The 10,232-nt window shown below is 52.0% G+C and overlaps 1 long non-coding RNA gene across 1 annotated transcript; it reads left to right on the top strand.

Moving 5' to 3' along the window:
- The first annotated feature begins 1,519 nt into the window (after positions 1–1,519).
- LOC309647724 lies at positions 1,520–9,907 on the top strand. Its single transcript, XR_014256264.1, has 2 exons — positions 1,520–6,270; positions 6,580–9,907. It is a non-coding gene; the product is annotated as an uncharacterized lncRNA (long non-coding RNA).
- Positions 9,908–10,232: the final 325 nt, after the last annotated feature.

The following is a 10,232-nucleotide window of genomic DNA, read 5'->3' as shown; positions in this document are numbered from 1 at the left end:
CTCAGAGGCGCCTCAGCGCTCAGGGTCACACTAGAAACCAATCATGGTTTCACGGGAGGACAGAAGATTGCGTGATGAAACGTTTGCCAGGAAATGGGGTCTCCAGCCTCAGCATTCCCCGGGCACCTCAGGGAGTGGCCCTTTGTCGGGGGCCGCTCTGGGCTTTGACCCTGGCAGATTCCTGGTCTCGAGGTTCGAAGTTTGAGCCCTGGCTGCCGAAGTGATCAGCACCCCGAGGGAAGCCAGCATCAGCACCTTAATTTTAAAGGCGTGGGATCTTGGATTCCTGAACTGGACTTTCACGGCGGGGCATAGTCTCCAAGGTCTGCTGCAGAAGGACGGGACGCGGGTCTCCAGCAGGCTCCGACTCCTGGGTGCTTGGGTGAGTCACGGGGTCACCAGAGGGCAGCAAGCGGGCGTCCCGCCGGCCGGGTCGGGGGGCGGTCTCCTCCCCAGGGAGCTCGAACCCCGTTGAGCCCGTGGTTTGAATCTACAGTGCGGAGGATTGACACCCCGGCCTCACATTTAGTTAACTGGCGAGGTGTGATCACGGAGGCACTGCCATCGCCCCGAGCGACGCAACCCGCCCGGCTCCTGCGTGTGCGTCGGGCGTCCTCTCGATGCGGCCGGGCCCTGCCGCCCCGTGAAGCACGAAGGGAATGCTTCCGTAGTGCTTCACAGGAACTTGCACTTAATGCCCTCAACAGCCCTTTGAAGTGGGTGTGATGTCCTCCGTGTTGCCCGGGAGAGGAGTAATTCAGGCAGGTGGAGCCGCCGTCCGAGGCCCCTCCCTGCCTCACCTAGACGTTCAGGGGTGAATTTGGCCACTGCGCCCCAAGATGCTCGGAAAATGCACCTTCACCGCCCGGGAGCCGGCGTCACGGCCCTCCCGCACGGCCGCGGCACTGGGGTAGGTAAGGGCCGGCCCTCCCGCAAGCCCAGCAAGGCGGCTCCCGCGCCCTGGCCCTGGGACGGGAGAGGCCGGGCTGCCGGGCGTGCTCGCTGCCTCGGCCGGGGGTCAGCTCAGGGCCCCCCCCGTCCCCCCGCGGGGACGACAGCGCCGGCCACCAGCCTCTGGGTGCAGCCCTTCCCGGAAGCGCCCCGCGCTGAGGCTGAACCCACGGGTCGCCAAGTCCTCGTGCTACCCCAGGTCCCCTCCAAGCTCGCGTTTGCCCGCCCTCCCCCGCTGCGCCCCGTCGCGTCCCGACCTGCGCCGTGTGTTCTCACTGGCCCGCCGGGGCCCGATTTCTTCCCGCTGGAGCCTCAGCCCTCGCTCTGCGCCGCGTCCTCGCCTCTCGGCCTCCTGGGCTCGACGTGGCCTCCTCGGAGGCAGGTCCAGGGCCCCGCTCAGCAGCGCCACTGGCTGTCTGTCCCTCCTGCAGCAGTGAGGGCGGATCGAGGGACGGTGGTGCCGGCAGAGGGAAGGGGCGGTCGGGGGGCAGGGGCGGGGCTTAGGTGGGGGACAGGTCAACCTGCCCCCGTGCAGGCAGCAGGGCTGGAGGGGCAGCGAGGCAGGCACAGTGGGGCGGGAAACGGGGGTCCCAGAGGCGGTGCTCCCGCCACAAGGTGCGCCTCAGGCAGGGTCAGCCCACAACCCTCTCCAGCGTTTCTTCTTGGCTTTGGCCTTCCTTTAATTCTAAATGTGGAATAAAGTGTTCACAGGACTTTCAAGGACCTTAGGGATCAACTGGCTGGCGGGTGAGGAAACTGAGGCTCAGAGACATTGAGTGATTTGCCCAAGGTCACACAGCCGGCTGATCAGAGACTGGGGTGCGGGCCCCCGTCACCATGTCAGCAGCTGAAACAGCACACGCGTGTTTCTCTGATTCTGTGGTCGGGAGGCTGGGCACGGCTTTGCGGGGCCTGACCACGCTGGCCTCTGTTTGCAGTTTCTGTCTCCTTTCCCAGCCTCAAACCTCCTACCACCTTGATCCTTCTTCTTTAATGCCCCTCGAGGTTGCTCCTGTAGTGCTGCTGGGTCCTTTGCGTAGTAACAACGTGATTCTTTCACAAGCAGACGTGTTTTTACAGCGCTGTTCAATAGCCCACCGCCTGCATGGGACTTTCCATCGATTCTTGTCGGGAAGTCTTCAGGGTGCCTTACAGATAAGTGGCCTTTTCAAAAACATCGCAAAGGACAGAAGGACTAGTGAACGTATCGCTTTGGGGCCCTTCTGTGCCCTTGTTAAGAAGAGAGGAAAGAGCTTCATTTCTGAGCATCCCAGGTCCTTTTCCTGTGGCCACAAGGGTGCAAATGTATCCGTTTTGATTTACTTAAGGAACGGTGTTGCTCTAGGAAATGACACAATAGCATTCCAGAAACAACCGGTCACGGATCCTTCGGGAAAGTGACGTCCTTCCATCCATCTAACCTACACTTGAGGTTCTCAAGGCAGGGGAGGGAATGAAACAAAAACAAGAAAGCCCATCTGCACTGGAGCATTTCCATAATCAAGCTACACCAAAGATGCGTGGCATGCTCACTCCCCAAGTGACAAAGCTTGGACACACGGACAGCAGACATACAGATAGCAGGGCCCACCAAGCTCCCGTTCTCTCGAGGTGGCCTTTACATCAGCCTGGCTCCCGGACGACCTTCACCGATTTACCTAATCCCTCTGCAGCTTCATCCCGGCGGCACACTGGGAACAAGGACCCGTCGGAAAAGTGGAGGGCAGGCTGCTGTCCCCTGGGACACACCTGTGTTGTGTGTGACCTTGCTCTGATGGGGCCTCCACGTTTCAGGGTCTCCCCAGTCTCATAGGCTCAGAACATCAGTAGTTATTACAGGAGGCAAGGAACTGATGTTAAATGAGCTCCCCCAAATCTGAGGTCACGGTATTAGTCTACAGCAAAACTAAACCCAGTGGGCAAAATACAAGTGTTTGCGGATCCTATATTCCCTCCTGTCTCCATTCCAGACTGGTTGGCTTTTGACCACAGGAGTTTGTTTTTCGCAGTTCTGGAGGCTAGAAGTCCAAGACGAGGTGCCGGCCGATTCCATGTCTGGTGAAGGCCGGCTTCCCAGTCCATAGACGGCTGTCTCTGGCTGTGACCTCACGTGGCAGAAGAGGGGAGGGACTGTCTGGGGTCTCTTTTAAAAGGGCACAAGTCCCATTCATGGGGGTTCCACCCTCATGACCTCATGACCTCCCAAGGGCCCACCTCCTGACACCATCACATTGCGGATTTGGTTTCAACATATGCGTTTGGGGGGACACAGATATTCAGTCTACGGCAGCTCCTTAAAGGCAAATCTACGCGTGGAGACCAGGCACAGTCCGAGGGCTGCCTGGAGCATTGGACTGAGCCGGGCGGGGCTGGGGGGTGGACGACTGGAGCGGTTGTGGTCCAGCTATAAGAACTGGGCCCCCGCTGGGAGCCCGCGTGCTCCTCACGTTGTGGTACCCCCTGGTGGGCCCCTGACTGCTGGCCTGTGGCCCTCCCGCAGGGCAGGATGCGTCCAGCTGATTCCTGCGAGCTTCCAGATGTTTGCGTGTTTGTCCCCCGCGCAGGCTGATCTTCCACGACTTTTCCTAGAGTTTCACCACCGACGTATGTATCCCCGTAGACACACAGCGTTTGGTTTTGTCGTTTTGGAACCTCATACAAATGGAGTTGCACGTTATGTATTCTCCCACGATGTTTCTTGCTCAAGACACATCATGTTAATTTGCACAGCTTTGTCCCATTCTTTACGACAACTGCATAGTATTTTTTTATGTAACACACCGCAACTTACTTATCCATTTACTCCTGATGGATCGATGCCCAGCTCTTCCCTCCCACCAACAGCTGGTATTGCCTGGCTTCTAATTATGAAGTGGTAGCTCATCTGGTTTTAAATTCTCTCGATTGCTAATGAGGTTGAGACCTTCACATACGTTTATGGGCCATTTGTGACTCCTTCTCTGCAAACTGTCTGATAGTGTTTTTTGAATATTTTTCTATTAGGTTATTTGTGTTTTTCTTGTCTGTGTATGTGAATTCTCTGCATATTTTGTATATTAACTGTTTGTGAGTTACATGTGTCGCCAGCATCTTTTCCTAATCCTGGCTTGTCTTGTTAATCTTTTTTTTTTGTTCAAACAAACATTTTTTTTTTTAATTTTGGTAAAACTTCCCTCTTAACAAATTTAAAGTGTACAATACAGTATTGGCAACTATGGGCATAATTTTGTAGAGCAGATGTCTAGCGCTTAATCATCTTGTTTTTTAATCTCTTGATGGTATCTTTTGATGAGTAGAAGTTTTTAATTTTAACATAGTTCAATTTATCAGTTTTGTTCATGATTGTGTGTGTGTGTGTGTCTTCAGATCCAAATGCACCCCATGGTTATAGAGAGAGTCTCTTTATTATCTTGTAAAAGTTTTACAGTTCTTTTTCGTATTTAAGTCTTTAATCCATGTGGAACTGATTTTTTAATGTGGTGTGAAATAGGGATGTAACATCATTTTCCTCTGTGTTTAATGTATTGCCAAGGTACTACTCATTAAATGGTACTTACTATTTATCAAATAGGGCACACCTGCTCCAACACAAATCTGTTTCAGGTATGAAGGGGCTTGGTTCTTGGCTCCCTGCGCTGTCCCGCTGTCTGTCTGTGTGTCCTCTTGCCCACCCCATGCTGTACTAACCATTCAGCTCCCTGAGTTGTCCTCCTCCTGGGAGGGTACCTGCCCCAGCCTTGCTTTTCTTCCACACAGTCTCAGCTACGCTGGGTCCTTCATTTTTCCATATAAATTTGAGAATCAGCTTTTCAAGTTCCATAAGAAATAAAGCTCGTTGTGATTTAAGTGAAATTCTATTGAATCTACAAGTCTGTTTTTACTTTTCTATTGTTATTTTCTAAACTTTTTCCCTCAAAAACAGTATTCAAGTTTCATGTAGAAAACTGGAAAACCCAGTAAAACAAAAACAAAGAAAATCACTAAAGCAAATCTCACCACTAGAGATAAGCACTGCTAACATTTTAATGTCATTTTATCATCTTTTTATATATAGTCTATTATATACAAAATACCTATTGAATACATGTATACATATACAGAACATATATATATATAGAATATTTATATATGCTGCAGACCACATGTTATCAACCCAAAATGCCCATTTTTTTCTCTTCTCTGGACTCAGGATGCTCTGTCTAGTCGCCCTGGGCCAAGCAGACGTCTTGACCCTGTGTTGTGTCCTCTCCTGCACAGGACCGTGCAGGCAGAACCACTGCAGCGGCGGGGCTGGAATGCCCTTCATTCCACAGACGCCGCTTCCCTGTGCCGCTGCCCTTGTGGAAGTGCCCTGAGGAGCCTGACGTGCGCATCCCGGGCTGGGATGTGGTTTGGAAGACAGACCCTGAACTTGACAAAAGGCAAAGGAATCTTAACCACTTGGTTTTGCCTTATTTCCCTACTTAGGTATCCAAAGAAGTGATATTTGATAAAAACCCGTGTCTAAATAAGACAACAATAGCTCTTTTGACAAGTACAAAATGAAAATTCTAAATGTTGATACAGCATGCTTTTTCATTGAATTGTGAACACTTTTTTCCCTCTTAACTGGCCATAGAATGATGGGAGGTACCATGTAGACTGTGGATGGGCTGGTACAATCCCCCGGCATTAGCACTAGGGTCAGTTCCTATGGGGCGTGACCCATCTGCCTAATCGCCTGCTTCACAGCAGGTGGACAGCTGGAAACCCTTTCCTCCCTCCCATAACTGGGAACCAGCTGTGGTTCTGTTTTGACTCTGACATGAGTTATCAGTGACTCCCCCTAATTGTCACGCCCAGATTGAGGTTTGGTGTTGTGTTTTAGATACCATGTGTGTTATCAAAGATGCACCCTGAACTCCCCTTGCCTTCTTTGGGATGGGAGTTCAGTGGACATCACCAGGTGGCCAGGAAGGTGATATGGAGGGTGCTGCTGCCCCCTGCTGGTGGAAGTGGACATTGCCAACCATCAAAGCAAAGGCAACCGGAGTTTCCCGTCCCAGGGGTATCTTTTTCCCACAAGCCACACAGCTAATTTGATGCAGAATCTGGGATTTTCCTGTAACATTGAAGTGAAAAACACCTGGGTACACAACTCCAAAGCAATGGTGGCGTTGCTACTAGAGTTAAGCTAGTCTCAAGCAGAAGTTATTTTTTTCCTACTGCTCACCAGGTATTAAATATTTATGGTGAAATTTTGCTTTTCCTAGACACTGGACATTGTAACTATTTCAAATGTATTATTTTGTTATATACTGTGTATTCACTATTACTAAAGTATTTTTAAAAATTATTTATTTATTTATTTATTTATTTTTGGCTGTGTTGGGTCTTCGTTTCTGTGCAAGGGCTTTCTCTAGTTGCGGCGAGCGGGGGCCACTCTTCATCGCGGTGCGCAGGCCTCTCACTATCGTGGCCTCTCTTGTTGCGGAGCACAGGCTCCAGACGCGCAGGCTCGGTAGTTGTGGCTCACGGGTCTAGTTGCTCCGCGGCATGTGGGGTCTTCCCAGACCAGGGCTCGAACCCGTGTCCCCTGCATTAGCAGGCAGATTCTCAACCACTGCGCCACCAGGGAAGCCCATTAAGGTATTTTTTTAACATGTACTATGGCTACCTTTTTAAAGAATCATTTAAGTATTTTTAGTCTGCCTTATATTTTGTACCAATTTTTAGTAGTACATTTGCTCTGTCGATATGAATTTTATATACATTTATTCTAATTTGTTTCACGTTGTGGCTTGCTTTTTATTTACTGGTATTTCCTGAAATACAATTCCCATGTTGGCTTTTAATGGTATGTGAAGCATTTGTAAATTTATTAGTAAATTTGTTGTGTTTACTTGTGCCCTATTTAACAAGATTTCAAACACAATTTATTTATGTTTGGCTCTATGGCTTTCCATTTTTCTTTTTCAGGGTTAAATCACCGTGATTTAAAAGGTGTCATCCCAACTGGACTCCAGTGCCCGGTATAACTTTATGTAGGTTTGCTCCTGTCATAACCCTTGAAAACAGCGTTCCATACATAAATGATAAAAAAATGCTTAAGATGTTGTTTTTCAAAAATGTCCTTGTTGGGTTAGGAGCCCGTATTCTGGGTATGGGTGGACGGGCCTGCGTCTCCACCTGCTGCCCTGTAGGGGTTACGATGGGGAGGTGAAGTCTCGCCTGGGTGTGGGGCTGTAAATGACCTTTGCGGATCAAGGGCTTTGGGGGCTGCCTCTCTGTAGCAGATGACCACTTCCTGCCACTTTCCCCAGGGAAATCCTCAGAAATAAGGAATTATTGTCTCCAAGAGTTTGTTCAGTTCAGAGATAAATGCATACTGGACTGAGAACACAGGGCCTTCACATCCCAGGGACCTGCTCTGGTTTCTCTGAAGTGTGAGGTGTGCAGACCTGTGGGAGCGGCTTTCTGGCTCAGAGTTCCCGGCACTGAAGAACAGCGCTGCCCTAGCCACTTCCCACCCGCAGGGGACGGCATGGGTGGACCCTGCTGGGGACTAGAACAGGGGCTTCCTCTTCTGCCAGTTGGTCTCTGCATGTGGTTGAACCGGTTCGTGTAAATCAGAGACCAGCGAAAGCCAGTTTGGGGAGAGATGGAGAATCCAGCAAGTGGGGAGAGAGGCGGAGACTGAACACTCAACTCGGAGAAACAGCTGCGTTCTCAGCAGTCTCTGGTTCCAGGCGCTTCCCGAGGCTCCGGTGCGCCCCAGCCAGCCCTGTACGAAACGTCATTGCTGCCTCGTCTTGCTTCCGGGGGCCTGAGTTTGCTTCCAGTTCTGACAACCCAAGTACACGAATGGATACAGTGACTGATGCTTGTCTGTTTGACGCTAAAGAAACATGCCTTGTGCAAGAAATCAGGTCGTTTAAACATTGTCAGCTCCCATTATTAGATATCAAAGGTTATTTTCATAATGGATGATCATTTATTATAATTTGAAAAACTAAACATCAAACCCCCAATGAACTGACTCTAATATTAATGCAGTAGCGTCATTGGATGGGAATATTCTGGAACCTTGGGCTGTTTGCTTTTTGTTTAACACAAGAGAGCCGGCTTCAAAGCAGCTGAAGGACTACGGTCTTGTTCGGAAGAAGGGCCGGCCAGCAAAGGGAGCAGAAACAAGGGGGTTCAGAGCCCATCCAGTGGTCCTGCCCAGGTTCCCTCCGCGTGAGCCCCCTCCTCTGGACAATCTCCCCTGACAACCCCACCACCCACCCTGGGGGAGCTCATCCCCCGTGGCCCCTGTACTCCCCCCTCGTGGCACAGAATCATAATTCCCTGTTTACCCGTGTGTCGCAGAAGCAGGGTGAGCTCCTGGAGGTTAGGGGACACTGTGTGCCCCTCGCCCCGCAAGCCCGCACACGTGAGGGCTGAGAGCAGAAAGAAGCCTGGCTTTGGTGCAGCCCTCCGTGCCGGCCGTCTCCGTTCTCTGTTAAATACATCCTCAACACAACCGTGCCGGTCACTCACACACCCACTGGATCGTCGGGCCGTGTGTGGCTCGGGGCCAGACCCTGGAGCAGGCGCCTCGGCCCCAGTGCACACATCTGGGGCGGCCCAGTGCACACATCTGGGGCGGCCCGAGGCACCCAGGCCACAGGCCTCTTTGTCACATCCAGACCTCCCTACGTGCTTTTCATTTGAACTTCCACCAACTTCCGGGGTTTGTTTACGAGCAGCTCAGGTTTCTGACAACGTGTTTAGAAATCTGATGAATGATGATCACGCTACCATACATTCTGCTCCGTGAGAGGAGAAAACTCAGAACAACCTGAATGACTTATTCAAGGCCCCGTGCAGCCCCAGGCTGAGGCCAGGACGGTGCCCGGGGGTCTGACCTGTACAAATCAGGGTTCTCTGGGGAAGCAGAACCCGCGGGGTTTATACACATGCAGAGACGCGTTACCGGGAGCTGGAGAAGGAAGCAGGGCACCAGGGCAGCTCCCCCTAAGCCCTCATGGTCACGACCACTGCATCAACCGGTGATTTGGATGTGCAGTCTGGGGGTTTGATTTGTTGGTGGTGAATTCCACAATGTGGTGTTTATTGGTTAATCCATTTAAAGGGGGATGACCCCCAAATCCTGAGACTAGGTTAGGACCACCACCTACGACAGGCTGATTATGACGAGTGGGGATGGAGGCTAGCGTCGCTGGAATGGTGTAACCCACCAGAACCTGCGGTGGGGGGTGTTACTTCCTCCGTCGGGACCCGGAAGCTGAGCCCTGGGCACTGAGACACTAGCCCGGGTCCCAGCCGAGGGACAGAGCGTGACTGAGCGCAGCCCGGTCCAGCGCTGGAGCCACGGTGACGGGACGCTCAGGGACGCTCAGATCTCAGCGCCCGTCCTGCCCTTGTGCTGGTTCTTTCCCGGGGACCCAGGCGGATGTGAGTCATGCTCGGAAGGAGACCCATTTTCCAAGTGGTTGGTTTTCCTGAGCGAATTTCTGCGCCAGCTGGGATGGCTTCCAGCCCCTCCCCCCGTGACCGTCAAAGCCCGGCCAGCGGAGGGTCAGTCTTTCCGGAGGTGCCGGCGGGCGGGCTCCAGGCTCATCTGGAGGATAGTGGCTTCAGGATGGGCTACTTGTAGAGCAATCAGCCGTCTTCATAAATTAACTGATTGCCTCCTCATATTACGGTAGAAAATGAAGGAGGGTTCAAATTGCTGATGGCGAATCTGACAACGTGGGGTGACTGATTAAGGCATGTAAAGGGGGTGGCCCCCAAATCCCAAGGCTAGTCAAGCAGGTGGAGGGGGTGGAAACTAACTAGAGCGAAGTCCAGCAGATGTGTCTCCTCTGAGCTGCCCTCTTTTCCAAGGAAGGCCCTGCTGAAGTGCTGATACACAAAATCTACTGGACGTGCCCCCCCAAAAAATCAAAACCTCAGCTTTTATTTACATGAACACTGTTTATCTTTCTTCCTCTTTCTTTAATTCAAATAATATTATATGCAGTACTGAGAGCGAAAGTGCATTAACACACGCACTTCTGGGGATGGTTCCAGCCCTGGTGGGACGCGTCATCAGGACAGGTTGAGGAGATGTAGTGATTCCATGACTCTTTCCATCGGTCCCCAACTTCCCTGCTCAGGTGGCAGCAGAAACAGGGTGGCTGGCGGGTTAGAGCTGGGTTCCAGAAGGCCTCACCTGCGGGCTCGCCCACGTCCAGGGGCCAGAGAAGCCCGGCGGTCACCGTGGGCAGCTGCATTGGGTGGACCCCTGCCCTTCC

The sequence above is a fragment of the Balaenoptera physalus genome (assembly GCF_965194825.1).
Source record: "Balaenoptera physalus genome assembly, chromosome: 18".
Lineage (NCBI taxonomy): Eukaryota > Metazoa > Chordata > Mammalia > Artiodactyla > Balaenopteridae > Balaenoptera > Balaenoptera physalus.
Note: the sequence above shows the minus strand (reverse complement) of the source record. Positions and strands in the feature narration are given on the sequence as shown.